The following is a 16,715-nucleotide window of genomic DNA, read 5'->3' on the forward strand; positions in this document are numbered from 1 at the left end:
TCAATGTTAATTTCTAATTTTTCCTGTCTCTAGTTATTATCATACCAAGTATTTGCTTTGCAGCACCCAAATCCTTCATTGCAAATGGATTAGCCAATTTCATTTTAAGCACATTTATTTCTTACATGTTAGACATTAGAACAAGCATACCATCTACATACAACAACAATATAATATAAGATCAACACAGTGGTTAGAATGACATCTAGCATAACCTTATTCAGACATAAAACTATCAAATTTTAGGTACCACTTTCTTAGAGCTTGTTTTAAGCCATACAAGCTCTTATTCAACTTTCACAAAAAAATTTCCTTCCCTTTCATATCATACCTTTGTGGCTCCTACAAAAAACTCTCTTCCTTCAAATCCCCATGGAGAGAGGCTATATTTACATCCAACTATTCAAGATGAATATCTTTTGATGCCACTAGACTTAAAATAAATTTGATTGAAGTCGTCTTGATAATAGCATAAAATATTTCATCATAGTTTGTAACTTTCTTTTATGTAAGCCCCTTCACAACAAGTCTAGCCTTGTACATCATTTTTCCTCCATCTTCTTCCTTCAACTTGTAAGTCCATTTATTCTACAATGTTGTTTCATTTGTAGGTAAGTTGACTAAGTCCAAATTATAGCTATGTACTAAGGAGTCCATCTCTTCTTTCATGGCTTTCTCCCACTTCCTTTTGGTTTCTACCTACATTGTTTTTTCATATCCTTTTGGTTCACCAAAAATAAAAAATAAATAATATAGTGAAGGAGAGTATCATTTTGGAGGTCTACTTAACCATTTATATCTTCTAACAACACTTGCAAGAGTTTGAGGTGTCTACTATTATTATTGTTACTATTGTTGTTATTAATCGATAATGTTTTCTAGCACCTTTGAATTTTCTTTTTCTATGTTATCATCAAGAACTGTGTATTTTGTATTTTCCTTTTCCTGTTTCTTTCTCTACAACTGATATTTTATAAGAAATTTTCATTGAATAACACATCTCTTCTCCTAATGATTTTATGATATTCATAATCATATAAGCGATAATCAAAATCATTAACACTATATCCAATAAAGGTACACTTCTTTGATTTTTCATCAAGCTTTGTTTTGTTTTCTTTATTAATGTTACAAATTCTACACAACTGAAAGTATTTAGAAATGAGTAGCTTACGTTCTTACCTATCCGTACCTCCTTGGAATACCACCAACCAAGGAGCATGAAGGCCCTCTATTTATTAGATAAAGAGAAGTATTTACAACATATGCTTAAAATTGTAAGGGAAATCCTACATACAATCTCATACACCTTGCACACTCCATGATAGTCTTGTTCATCCTTTCTAGCACACCATTTTCTTTGGTGTTCTTGGAACCGTCTTCTCTCTATGCATTCCATGGTATTAATAGTAATTATGAAACTCCTTGTTGTAGTATTCACCTCCATTATCTTATCTAAGACACTTCAACTTCTTTCTTGTCTCATTCTCAACAAAATATTTCCATTTCTCAAAAGTATCGAATACATCTGATTTGTTTCTAATATATAAACCAAAGTTTTCCTAGTTTCAGCACCAATAAAAGTAACATAATAATAAGAGCCACCAGGAGATGATACCTAAGCCAGTATCCATGCATATGTATGCACAAACTCTATTTTTTCACTCTTATTTTCTTTCCAAACTCTTAAAAATATGAATCTCTTCTATTTTCCATAAAACTATTTCTCACATAAATCTAAACCAACACGCTTCAAACCTAACAAAAAAATTCTTGAGTGAAGAATTTGCAACCCATTCGCACTCATCTGCTCAGGCCTATGATGCCATAGTGTTGTATCTTCCCCTGTGTAGGTTAAATTATTAGAAAAAATTAGAAATACCATTGCATAAATATAATGTACATACCTTCTCTCCTTTTTCTATTGCTCAGGCTCCTTCAGTGACCTTCCATGTTTTGTCTATAAATGTAGTTACACAACATTCACTTCCCAATACCATGTTGAAATTAGATTTTTATTTATACTTGGAATGTGCCTTACCTCCTTTAAAAACCATTGGTATCCATTCTATTAGTTTATAAGCACCTTATCAATTCCAATAACTTTAGAGGGTTTATCATTACCCAAATGAACATGTCCAAAATCTCCTTGAACTTAGTCATGAAACTGAGAGGCAGGGGTGAATAAGTAATGATAGGGTTTATACAAGATAATTTTTTTTGCTAAAATACTAAATAATGAGTAGCCCAACACATCAAAGCAAATCTAAATGTGTAAACTCAACACAAAATTAACACATAAACATCATCAAGATAAACATGCACATGAAGACATAGGGATTTCTGGTGGAAACCATGAAGGGAAAAAGCCAATCTTGTTGTTTTTGCATTGCTTTAAATTTCCTATTATTTGTCAAGCAAATCTTTACATATATTAGCTAGCCATTACTAGCTAGGAGACATGACGCCAATTACAGTTTGTTGGCCACAACTAGAAAGAAGGCATTCTCCTATCATAGCAAGCCACCACTTGTCAAAGGGACAAACTCAACCTCTATGTGGACCTTGTTTCACAATATTTCACATTGGACCTAATGATATTGTTTCTGGGAAAACTAGTGTCTATTCAGATCTACTAGTCCCACAAGATGGGTAGCTATCCTAGAAACAAACAATTCAAAGTAACTTGTGTTTTCCTTTATGGGAGATAGATGAGAGAGAAGAAGAGAGCACCAACCTTAGTCTTTCGCTTGGCTCCTTGCTTGTTTCCTCTCTCCTTTGATAGAGCTTCACCACTCCTTTCTCACTTGTCTCGCTTCAAAGAACACCTGTACAGTCAAAGCCACAAAATACCATCAAAGCATAGAGATCTATGATACCATGAACAATGTAGAATTAGATGTACATTAACCATACAAATGCATACACAAATACAAGATTCAAAAATAAGCAATCATATGGAGGAAAACTCAAATAGCTTTATTGATAGAAGTAGAAGAGAGGATTACGACCCAGCTGTCTAATCCAGTGCCATCCTCCTAGCATGAAAGCCTTCTTCACCTCATGAAAAGCTAGATCACCCAAAAATACAATGTTTCATTGAGAAACCAACAACACTTCCTTACGAAATACAAAATTCCAGCCTCTAGATCTCTAGGATGAGGTATCCATATATAGATATTTGCAGGGGGGTGAGTCAGCTTCTAGGATTTTGATTAGTGTCATTTCACTGATAGTCCTTGGTTCCATTTGGAGATTTCATGATCTCTTACTCATCCCTAGGCGAATTCAGAGGGGCAAGTGTCATATGAGAAATTTATAGAATATTCTTTGAGTTTCCACCTAGCCAATTGCCTCTGCCATTTGTCTGCTCTCGCTCATTGTGGAGCACCTAGAAGGTATGCTTTTGACAAGAAATCTAGTGGGTTTTCAATAATATTTGTAACCTTTTCTGCATTAGGAATTCAAAGAAGATAAAGGATTTTGATAAAATGTGCAAAAATAGACAAAGGAAGCTCAAGTGCTAATAATTGATGTTTTCTATGCAGGAAGATGTGCAAGCAAGGAGTTCCTGCCCAAAAGCGAGAAGCAGAGGAAAAATAACTGTTGTTCCTCCAGTAGGGAACCGGATGCGGACACGATCAAGCAAAATCAGAATTGAATAGTCCAGGAAACGAATGCGGGATACCGACTCGGCGAACGCAAGAAAGATTGAACGATTAGCGAATCCCTCAAGATCTTCGATCCTGAGGGATCGCTGCTTTACTTATCTCTGATTATCTAGATATCTCTGTCATTTATTTTATATAATGGCACAACATCATTAAGCAAGAGGACGACGGTTTTTGTAATTTTACAGTTCCAGAACAAACTTTAATCATTGAGTCTCACTGAGACCTGATTTTGTTATACTTTTGTGAATGAGATTAATATAAAAGACTTGGTGTTTATTCCGTCTCTGCATCTGGAGTAATCTAAGGCAGTGTACCATTGGCAGCTAAGGGCCTGGCTCCGAAGGACACTTGCTTTTGTATCATTATACGGTGATTTGTGTGTGGTTTGTTTATCTTTATTACTTAGCAATCTGATGAATTCTTTATGTGATACGCTATGCTCTGTTATGATCAATTAATGAATGATTTCTCCATATAAGGACTCTGCACTGTATAATTGGATTTGCATAGGGTCGAATTGTATCTTCATTCATCCATTTCTGTAACAGAGTGCTGGTATGAATGTTAGTGTCATTGGATTTCTGTGAAACAATATTTGTGGGATTTGAGAGTAGCGTCATTCTGTTTAGAAACATAGTTGTATCATTCAATACTTTCAGATTGCTATATTAGTGTAGAACATGTACATACAGGTGATGGTTGTCGTTTCGTAAATCATTAAGTATTGCTATTCCATTTGATTATTGCTGTTCCATTTGATTATTGTTGTTCCATTTGATTAATGCTGTTCCATTTCCGTTTTACTGTTCCATTTTACTTTCCACTGATTTATTTACCTGCCTTTGTTGCTTTGGTGTGAGAGAAGGCCTAAGGCTGTAGTGAGCCTCAGCAAGACGCTGCTTAGCTCCCAGACCCATAAGTCCATGCTCTAATTTCCCTTCTTTAATCAGTTTCTAAAGGGATGGGATATTGCTTCCGTACCCTTGACTGATCAACTGTTTTGTGTGATTCGTTTAGTTACAGCTTAGCATCTGTTTTCCTTTGATCTTCTCAACCCTGTACTACGACGCATTACTCGGACAAATAGCCTCGGATTGAGCTACTTCTTGCAATAACAAAACGTTCCCGGATTGACTTATTAATGCGGAATAATTAGCAGTGTGAGAGACCCTAGTTACAGCTCTACATTTTGGCGCCGTTGCCGGGGAAGGAGTATAGCCATTTTCCCTTTACAGAGTAGTGCGCAAAGCTGCTAGGGGGGAGTTGGATTTAAAAAACGGAAGGTAAGAACCTGCGTACGGAGCATGTAAAAGCCTTGCTCCACCGTCCGCTCTCTTAGCAGAATTGCTGGTTGAATAGGATTTAGCAGTTTTTTAGAGTGCATGACTAAGTAGAAAAATCTAGAAAAGAATATCAAACCTCCAGTCAAACCTGAAAGAGCCAAAGGACCGGTGACCCTTGGCCGAACAACCTTCATAGACGAAATCTATAAGAAAACTGAATCTCATCCGTCAGTAGGCCTCAGAAAGACTCATTCTAAGCAGCCTACTAGTTCCCTTTAGGCTACAACATCACCATCTGGAGCCTACGTTGAGGTGCATAGTCAGACTGATGCACAGGACTTCCAAGAAATTGAAAATTTTGTGTCAGAACGGCTGCAAGAAGGGAATTTAAGCAATCTTTGTGAAGGAGAAGGGGAAACAGGGGAAATAGAGGAACCAAGGTCTCCTTCTAGGATAATTCAATTGTTAAACAGCCCAGACAGGGGGAGCGCGGCCAAAGTTAACCTTGAAGGCACCCCATTCCCTCAGACATAAATCCCAGATAAGGGAAGTGTCATTAAAACAGTTCCTGCCAAGGCCGTCCCTTCTCAACCTAGGAATACCCTCCTAGAAATTCTGGAAGGATATTGGGACATATTTGATTCAATGGCACAGAATCAGCGAAATACTCAAACTTCTACATTGCAATATCCTATAGTAGATTCTGCTGCAAATGCACCCATGAAAGCAATACCTCTTCAACACATCTCGACATTTCATGGGCTTACATCAGAAGACCCCGATGCATTTTTATTTGAATTCGATGTGCTATGTAGATGGTACGATTACACCACTGACCCCCAGAAATTAAAGCTGTTCCCCTCCACTTTAAAAGGAGCAGCTCTGAGATGGTTCATGGGTTTAGGTGGTGGAGTCATAAACAACTGGGAGCAAATGAAAGAATCCTTTCTTAAAAAATATCAGGATTATTGTAGGTCGAGAGAGCTAAAAGATGAAATTTTCCAAATGACAGCCAGACCAAATAAAACTTTAGAAGAATACGTAGAACGTTTCCAGTATAATTTACAGAGATCCCCCTATGCATCAATACCTCTGCCCGATAATGTGTTGAAAACTGCATTGATTAGAGGAATGAAAGAACAGTGGATTGAAACACTGAATATCATGGGAAAAGGGGATATTTACCAAGAGAATTTTGTTGATATCATTAATTTATGCATCAGGAGTTCAAGAGGCAGCACAAGGATAAAATCAACAGAATATGATAGGTTTGTTAAAGACAACAAAATATCAACAGAAGGAGTAACACGTGTAGAACTAGGGAATTTATTAGAAAATTTTAAAACTGATATTCTGGGGACATTAACTACTCAGCTTGATATTGTGTAGGCTAAACAAAATCAAATGGAGGCGGAGCAAAATCTGGCAATTTTCTGCCCCCGATGCAGAAGAAAACACAGCCACAAGGAATGTCCGCTAGATACAGTTCAAACATGTGCTATCTGTACGAAAGACCACCTTACTGAGAGCTGCCCCTCACTTCCTGGATTGAAGGCAGTATACAAGGAAGCAGAAGAAGAATCAAAACCAGCATACTTTGTTAACCAACGTCGCCAATGGCAACCTAGGCAATCTGGTATGTTTTCTGACCCGACCTCTTCTTTTCAGCCTCCGCAGTACAATGCTCAGCAATATGGTATGTGGAAAAACCAATCTACACCCCCAGTCCCGAATTGGTCATCACAGCCGTTTCCTTCTCCAAATCCATGGATGAATCAGACAAGCCAATTCGGATGGCCAAATTTTCCTTACACCCCACCATATTGGCAGAATAACTCATACCCTCCACAATGGATTCCCCCTACTTCACAAAGTTCGCCCTGGCAGACAAATTGGCCACGATCGACATATCAGTCAACAGGAACTATTCCACTCCCTCAACCGACTCTTCCAGCCTTACAACAAAACCCCCAGTCTAATCTAAGGCCGCAACTCCCAGCCCAACCCAATCCCAATCCTAATAATAAACCAGTCCAATCCCTCCAAATTATAGAAACATAAGAAATTGGACTTGACCTAAGGGAGTGCAATGACCTTCAGTTACGATCTGGACGTATCATAGAAACAGAGGGAGGAAAAACAGTTCACATTGAAGATCAGTTACCAATAGAATAACCACCACAACAAGAGGGTGTAAATAAAGAACATACCCATCAACAAACAAATACATCCTCTCCCCCTTTCCCGGAATGATTAGTCATACCACGACCAGTACAACATCCAGACTTTGACATTCTGGGAGAGTTACAAAACCTGTACATAAAAATTCCATTCCTCCAAGCCATTCAAGATATTCCTATATACGCAAAAACTATAAAAGAACTGTGCATAAAAAATTCAAGGAGGAATACAACCACTAACCCAAGAGTCCAAGTAGTCAGCATCTTATCTGATTTATTATCGGGAAAAAAGACACTTATCAAATACGAAGATCCCGGAAATCCAATTGTGACTGTCCAAATCTATGGCCAAACCCTGACTAACGCTTTAGTTGATCTAGGAGCTGCAATCAATATTTTGACAACCTCTACCTGCCAAAAACTTGACATCACATCAGTAGAACCTACTTCTACTTTGCTAGAATTGGCAGATCGATCTGTAGTTCGACCAGAAGGCACTCTATACGATTTCATGGTTTATGTAGACTCCTGGGAATATCCAACTGATTTCCTGATAATTAACCCAAAAACCCGACTGGATGGACATCCGCTAATATTAGGAAGACCTTGGCTTGCTACTGTCGATGCCTACATTGGTTGCCGGCAGGGAAATATGACCATAACTAAAGGACCAGATGTTAAAAATCTAGTTCTATATCCTCCAGCACAGCCAAGCCTACCAATGATCAAAACCAATCAGTGTCCTGTGTCATACCTTACTAACAATATCAGATCCCCATTGACTGTACAGAAGGCTTTAGATTTTAAAGATCAAATAGAAGATGATGCCATCAATAACTTTATTAGTCAAACTGAATCTAGATCTCACACACAGTGTTTTATGATAGAGGCAGCATTTGATAGTGAGCTAGAGGAAGACCCTTTGAAAGACACACATGACCAAACAATACCAGTGACTGTTGTTGCCAATAATAAAGTAGTGGAAATTGAACCTAGTAAGGCCCTAAATATCAACGCCAACCTTACACCAGACCAAGAAGCAAAGCTTGTAAATCTGTTACGAAAATATCAAGGAGCATTTGTGTGGGATTACCCTGACATGAAAGGGATCGATCCCCAATTATGCACCCACCACATCTACATAGAAAAAGATGTAAGACCTGTTCGTCAGCCGCAAAGAAGACTTAACCCCCATCTAAAAGAGGTAGTAAAAGCCGAACTTCATAAACTTCTAGATGTTAATTTTATCTATCCCATCTCCGACAGTAAATGGGTCTCTCCCTTGGTGGTGGTACCCAAGAAAAATGGAAAATGGAGGATTTGCGTAGATTACAGGGAGCTAAATAAAGCCACACAGAAGGATCACTTCCCTCTCCCGTTTATAAATCAAGTATTGGACACTTTGGCAAGAAATAAATTATTTTCTTTCCTGGACGGCTTCAGCGGATATAACCAAATTCAAATCGCCCCTGAAGACCAGGATAAAACTACCTTTACTTGCCCTTGGGGAACGTTTGCCTATCGAGTTTTGCCCTTCGGCCTATGTAACGCCCCTGCTACATTCCAAAGGGCTGTCCTTAGTATCTTCGCAGATCTGATAAATGATGGACTTGAAGTGTATATGGACGACTTTACACCATATGGAGATGATTTTGACCCAGCTCTAGATACCTTGGAAAAAGTCCTACAACGTTGAATCGCTACCAGACTTTGTCTGAGTCACGAAAAATGCTACATGATGATGACAGAAGGGCTCATTCTAGGGCACTATATCTCAGCAGCTGGCATCCAGGTAGACCCGGCTAAAATCCAGATTCTTTTGCTTATTCCTACCCCCACTACTTAAACGGAGGTACGCAGTTTTCTTGGCTTTTCTGGGTATTACAGATGATTTATAGAACATTACTCACGTATTGCTGCACCTCTATACGCTTTAACTGGCAATGTTGATTTCTTGTGGACAGAAAAATGCGACCAGGCTTTTAAGGAATTGAAAAAGCTTCTATCAACAGCCCCAGTCCTTCGAGGACCCAACTGGAATTTGCCATTTCAAATCTCATCTGATGCCTCGGACACAACAATTGGTGTAGTCCTAGGGCAAGAAGAGGATAAGAGACCATACACTATCTGCTATGTCAACAAAAATTTATCCTCTGCCGAACTCAATTATACTGTTACTAAAAAGGAATTCCTGGCTGTAATACATGCTGTTAACAAATTTAGACATTATATCACAGGCTATCCCGTTGTGTTATATACAGATCATTCCGCTATCAAATATTTGGCAAATAAACCTGTTACGAAAGCTAGAATAACGAGATGGTTGATCTTATTGCAGGAGTTCGACATCACAATCAAGGATCGACCTGGCAAGGAGAACCCTGTAGCTGATTTCCTCTCACGAATACCGAAAGCAATTGAAACAACGACAGTGGAAGATCAATTTCCTGACGAGCACCTGTTTGCTGTTGCTGTTCGAACACCCTGGTATGCTGATGTCGCCAATTACCTTGCAGTCGGTAAGCTACCAAAACACTTAACCCCTCAGGAACGCAAGCAGATTGTTCAGAAGAGCACTCGGTTTTCGTGGATTGGAGGCCATTTGTTCCATACAGGGGCAGACATGCAAATCAGAAGGTGTATTCGAGAAGACGAAATCTTCGACATCCTAAAAGCTTGCCATGACGAGCCATGCGGGGGACATTTCGCTGAAAAACGAACAGCGCATAAAGTATTGCAGACGGGATACTATTGGCCTACAATTTTCAAGGATGCGAAAAAATTTGCACAAGCCTGTGACAGCTGCCAGCGAGCAGGAAGACCTGGCCAAACCGATCAAATGCCTCTGAGACCACAATTGGTCATTGAGCCATTTGAATGATGGGCTCTGGACTTCGTTGGGCCCATTAATCCATCATCAAATCAGAAGACATACATTCTGGTGGCGATAGACGATGTTATTAAATGGGTCGAGGCCGAATCATTACCTAAGGCTACAGAAGACTCTGTGATACAATTCTTGTTCCATTTGTTTGTACGTTATGGACTTCCGAGAGAACTAATCACCGATGGTGGACCTAAATTTGTTGGAAATAAATTAGCTGCAACACTTAACAATTATCATGTCCACCATAAGATCACTACCCCATACCATCCGCAGGCAAATGGAGAAGTAGAAAGTAGTAATAAGGTAATAGAATCAATTTTAACAAAGACCATTGCATCGCATAGGCAAGATTGGGCCACTCGACTACCCGAGGCCCCGTGGGCCTACAGAACCACATGGAGAAGTACTACAGGCTATTCACCTTATCAATTAGTGTTTGGAAAGCAGCCAATTTTCCCCATCAAATTCGAAGTCCGAACACTACGAACTACACAGGAAGTCGGCCTAGATCTGAGTGAGACACAAATCAATCGATTACAGAAGATTAATGAATTGGACGAAATCAGGCTCTCTGCATTACAAAATACAACATTAATTCAACAACAACGAGCTAAATGGCATGATGCGCTGATCAAGAATAAAGTCTTTCATGAAGGAGACTGGGCTCTGTTATATGACTCTCGGTTTCAGGACTTCCCGGGGAAACTCCAGACTCGATGGCTAGGACCATACGAAATCCAGAAGGTACATGACAATGGGACCCTTACCCTGATCACAATTGATGGTTCTGGATATGCATTCAAAGTAAATGGCCACCGAATTCGCCTTTATCGAAATCCACTCACTCGGGAATCCTTCTGTCAGCAGCTGCGACAAGATACTGATATGGAAATCTTAGGAGAGGAAGCGAAATCTTCCTCACCTATAATTTAAGAAATTCATTTTTATAATTTGTACATAACATCTTGTATATATGCTTTCTTGATTTTTCTTGCTTGTATTCCGTGTGTTTTTTCTGTTCCTTTGTGAAAAGGAACAGCACTGGTGTGTTTTTGTTGTTCCTTTGCGGAAAGGAACAACACTTGTATGTTTCTGTTGTTCCTTTGCGAAAAGGAACAACACTTGTATGTTTCTGTTGTTCCTTTGTGAAAAGGAACAACACTTGTGTGTTTCTGCTGTTCCTGTGCGAAAAGGAACAACACTTGTGCTTTTTGCTGTTCCTTTGCGAAAAGGAACATCACTTGTGTGTTTCTGTTGTTCCTTTGCGAAAAGGAACAACACTTGTGTGTTTTTGCTGTTTCTTTGCAAAAAGGAACATCACTTGTGCTTTTTGCTGTTCCTTTGCGAAAAGGAACAACACTTGTGTGTTTCTGCTGTTCCTTTGTGAAAAGGAACAGCACTTGTGTGTTTCTGCTGTTCCTGTGCGAAAAGGAACAACACTTGTGTGTTTTTGCTGTTCCTTTGCAAAAAGGAACAACACTTGAGTGTCTCTGCTGTTCCTTTTCAAAAGGAATAGCATTTGAGTGTCTTTGTTGTTCCTTTCTCAAAAGGGACAGCATTTGCGATTTTCCGTTGTTCCTCTCAAAGAAATGGTATCCTACGAATGAATTCTTCTCTCAGGAATGCCATCGACATGTTTTTGCCCTTATGGAGGATCCTCTGCCCCCATGTTCTCCTCAATCTTGTAGATACAACAATGAACTTATGCGGTGAACATAAAACCATGATATACCGAAATCAGCACATCATAAATCGCTATCACTATGAAGCCAGCATGTATAAGAGGACAAGAGGAGGGAAGTGAACTTTTCATCTTCGCTGTCATTGTCATTTACCGGTACCCTGGTTGGTGATCTTTATCATGACGATTCCCCTAAAAATCTTTCTTGATCATTACTTAGGAGTAAGAACGAACGATTTATATCTATCTGTTGGGATCGTAAGACTTCTTCCTCCATTCCTCGCTCTTAAGGAGTGCGGAACCACCCTTATGTGAAAATAAATAAGAGAAGGTGCTCTGCAAAAGAAAACAAAAACAAAATATGAAAATTGTCAAATGCAGGATAGGGGGTCTCATTAAGAGCCGGCCTACCATGATCATAAGGATGGAAGCAAAGTGGCATTCCCATAATGGCCACCACACCAAGGATATGGTCCGAAGGTAAATTAACAAGTAAACCTTGGAACAGGGGGTCTCATCGCGAGCCGACCTGACCACGTTTCGCGCCTACCTTGCGAATGGCATTATGGCCATCTGGTCACCAAGCCAGCATAATGGCCTGCATTTTGACAAAGCACTCTTCAGAATATACACAAAGGATCATGGTTCCGGAGGGTGAAATAAACAACTCTGCCAAGGTTATGAACACCTGTTGGCAGCAGAGCTCTGTTAATGGCATAGAAGTCGTAATAATTACACCAACAGGTATGATATTAAATCTTTCTGTTTCTTATCCTTTGCAAAGATCATATGTCACACCCGATGTATATATCGCATGAATATTTATTATCACCAATCATGGCAACGAAACTGACAGTGACCACTGGAGACTTCGTACGCTTGACAGACGTCCCATCCCCTAGCTGCTCATTATATCACGTAGGCTCTTATGCAAAACGCGATCTACCTTTTTTCCTCGGTTTCGACATTTCGTTGTTTTTCTAAAACATGGCATAATTTCATATGCTGTACTTTATGATTGGACCTCCGAACTGGCTGCTGCTCCTCTCTTTGACGGCTAGGGACAGCCTAACAGATCGCGGGGGGGAAGGTAATCTCATTACTCCATGATTACGTGGCTGCACACCATTCGGGCGAGACAATGTACGAAGGAATGACATGGTTTAACGGTATGATGCTTCCATTCTACGGAAATTGCCATCCACGATCTTTTTTTGATTTAGTTGCATGCTTGGTGATCATCCTCTCTACGACGCAAACACCGCAAGAAGTTGTTGTTCCATTTCTGAGTAGAATCATGGGCGGAAAGACGGTCCGAAGTGAACCCCACAAGCTGACAGTTTCCGTTGCTGCTCGCGAAATCCTGGAAAACGTAGGATGGTTGAATTACTTCAGCCGCCTGCAAGAATCAAATGAAGCCGTGGCGTTGGAATTCCTGCAGAATTTGCAGGAAAATTACTCCATAGTAGGAGGGAAGCGGATAGCGGTTACAGAGGATATCATCACAGAAGTCTCAGGATTACCAGCTGTTGGACCCATATGGATGCCGAAGAAGGAAAGATTACAAAAAGCTATGGAAATTTTCCAGGACGAAGGCCAAAGCTTGACAGTCAAAGGGAAAGGAGTTTTGTCGGCAACATTAGGGGAACCCTGGACCGAGCTAGCGAAGACAGTACAAAGTTATATCACCTGCGAAGGGAGAAAAGACGTGGTAAGACCTCGTCACCTAAAACTTTTAGCTGTTTTAAAAGGAAAATGTTCTGTAAATCTCCCTACACTTTTAAATTCGCAACTACATGACGCGGCCCAAAGCCTGAAAAAGGCCCAGCACATAGATGCAGTCGTTAGCCACCATGGGCTGATTCGGTTGATAGTGAGCCACAGTCTCACTCAATAGCAAAGCACTTGGGAGGAACTGGTCGCAATAGTCGAAGGAGGATCGACTGCACCACCCCCAAAAACCTGAACAGTCCTCTAGTACGCTGGAACGATTAGAGAAATGCAAGAAGTTAGCAGCAGAAAGGCATGCCGCTTCAAAACGGAAACAACATTCCGATACGCCAGAACGACCAGAGGAACCCAGAGAACCTGCTGGCAGACCCGACCTACCTGAGAGACCAAGGAAGTCAGCTCGGCTGGCCCGGATACGAGGAAGGTTGGAAAGAATTCAGGAAACAACGGCCCAGCCAATTGAAATTGCGGACGAACCTCCAGATCCAGAAGGAGGACCTTCCGAAGGAAATATGGAGCAATCAGGGCCCGGGACTGGCCAGCTGGAAGAGGAAGAAATGACCACCGAGCAGAACAATCAAGAAAATGAGCACTCTGAGGAAGAAAGGGTTATCGAACAGGGCAATCAAGAAGAAGAAATAGCACAGCCAGGGGGTAGCCCGTTGCAGGACCCTGTAGGTGAGGAGGAATTGGCAGCAATTCTGGCCAATATGGGGGAATATGGCCAGCCCTCCAGCATAGTAGGCATCCCTGACAGTCCCGCAGAGGAAGAACTACCCGAGGAAGTACATGCAGAAAAGGCAGAAGAAGAAAACCTGCCTGGTTACGATAATGAAATTGAAGACAACAATCAGGGATAGTCTGTCCCCAGGACGCCGGAAGATATCCCAGATGAAGAAGGAGCGGGCTTAAGGGCCAAACCCTCTGCCGAGGCAAAGGAGATTAAGAAATTAAGAAAGAAACAGCAGAGGTTGTTGGGCACTATAGCCAGGCTCCGGCAGCAAATTCGAATTCTGAAAGCCGATTTGAGAATACAAAGGACCTCAAGGAAAAGGAGGAGGGCCACTACAGCAAAAACCCCGAGGACAAGAACCCGTTTTGTTGGTCGAAACCCCATCAGGAGACCTACTGCCGAGGAACAGTCTGCTGTTCCAAATGTTAATGAGGAACAGGGTTTTGTTCCAAATAACATAGAGGAATAGACTGTTGTTCCATCTGACCCTGGGGAACAAACTGACATTCCAATTAAGGGAGAAGAGCAGCAAGATGTTCCAATGGCAGGGGGACCTCAGCAGCCTTTCATTCGTGTCAAGAAGGAGAAAGAGAATAAGGAGATCCAAACAGAGGCACCACCCTCAGGGGTTATTCGGGTTCTGAACTCTAAACAGCGCAACAAAAAGTTTCAGGCAAAATTCCCGGCCTCTCCCGCTCAATGGAAAAAGGATCCAAAAACGAGAAACTTGCACAGGATGATGAAGCAAGCCCAACAAGAAGCTGAACAACTAAGAGAGCAAGCAATCCCCCGGGAGAAATACGAAGAATTACAACAGCAACTTCGGAGTATGAGTCAATCCGAAAGCCAAGCCTTTGAGGGGTGGCAGAAGGAACAAGAAAAGGTTGCTAAGGTAACTCGTCGATTAGATAGTGTTGTTAAGCAGATGGACACTGTGTGTTCCTTATATAATGACGTTTTGACTTGTAGGGCCCGTGCTAAAAATTATGCTTTATTTTTGCTTGAAAGATATTTTAGATTGAAAATAAAAGTCGTTAGGGCAGGAGCACCTATCCACATCAACACTGTTAATGATTTTATAGACTGTTGCAAGCATTATGGGGTTAAGGTTCAAAGGTTATTGTGCGAATTTTACTTGCACAACCTTGTGCTAGACCAGGAAACTGATTTAAATCCTGGCCCTTTTGTTGGCGATATACAATTCCAAGCCTTCATCTCATTTGGGGTTAATCAGCTGAAATGGCTCAGAGCTTATAACACCTTTTAGAGACAAGAAAATAACCTAGACTTGTGGATACGAGCTGAACCTAGAGACCCAGTGACGCTATGGAGAGAGCATAGGAGTCTTATGAGGATCCCAGGTGTCATTGAAGTAATAGGACCCATGCACGAAGACTTGATCTGAAATGGTCTGGAATATTTCCTGACTATTAAAGATCTTGCCCTCGATGCTGCAAAATTTCGATACCGGACCTCTAGTCCAAGCATCCAGCTCAGGGAACCATTCAAATATGAGAATTTTGAGCTGGCTGCCAGCCGATTGAACCTTTATGGGGAACGAATTCTGCAAGCAGGGCCATCTTGGTTAGGGTATCGATTTCGCAGTCCAATTATTTGGCACCCTGCACCCAGATATCAGGCCTTGTATGAGATGCTTGCAGATCAAATAGATCAGTTCTTTGATAATCTAGTTGCTCATCACGGTTGTCGGCCTCCTCACGAGATCCCTTCTCCGGCCTATTCTCTCACCGCCTTGCATGTCAACTACAATGTTTTCATGAGGCCATGAAACAGGGTAAGCAGGGGGGTGTGTGGAGCACCTGGAAGGTATGCTTTTGACAAGCAATCTAGTGGTTTTTCAATAATAATTGTAACCTTTTCTACATTAGGAATTCAAAGAAGATAAAGGATTTTGATAAAATGTGCAAAAATAGACAAAGGAAGCTGAAGTGCTAATAATTGATTTTTTCTATGCAGGAAGACATGCAAGCAAGGAGTTCCCGCCCAAAAGCGAGAAGCAGAGGAAAAATGACTGCTGTTCCTCCAGTAGGGAACCGGATGTGGACACGATCAAGCAAAATCATAATTGAATAGTCCAGGAAAAGAATGCGGGATACCGGCTCGGCGAATGCAAGAAAGATTGAACGATTAGCGAATCCCTCAGGATCTTCGATCCTGAGGGATCACTGCTTTACTTATCTCTGATTATCTAGATATCTCCGTCATTTCTTTTATATAATGGCACAGCATCATTAAGCAAGAGGACGACGGTTTTTGTAATTTTACAGTTCCAGAACAAACTTTAATCATTGAGTCTCACTGAGACCTGATTTTGTTATACTTTTGTGAATGCGATTAATATAAAAGACTTGGTGTTTATTCCATCTCTACGTCTGGAGTAATCTAAGGCAGTGTACCATTGGCAGCTAAGGGCCCGGCTCCGAAGGACACTTGCTTTTGTATCATTATACAGTGATTTGTGTGTGATTTGTTTATCTTTATTACTTAGCAATCTGATGAATTCTTTATGTGATACGCTATGCTCT

The sequence above is a fragment of the Pinus tabuliformis genome, chromosome 1_2 (genome assembly GCF_031772625.1).
Source record: "Pinus tabuliformis cultivar Carrire ecotype Pingquan chromosome 1_2, CPIR1, whole genome shotgun sequence".
In the NCBI taxonomy this organism is placed as follows: domain Eukaryota; kingdom Viridiplantae; phylum Streptophyta; class Pinopsida; order Pinales; family Pinaceae; genus Pinus; species Pinus tabuliformis.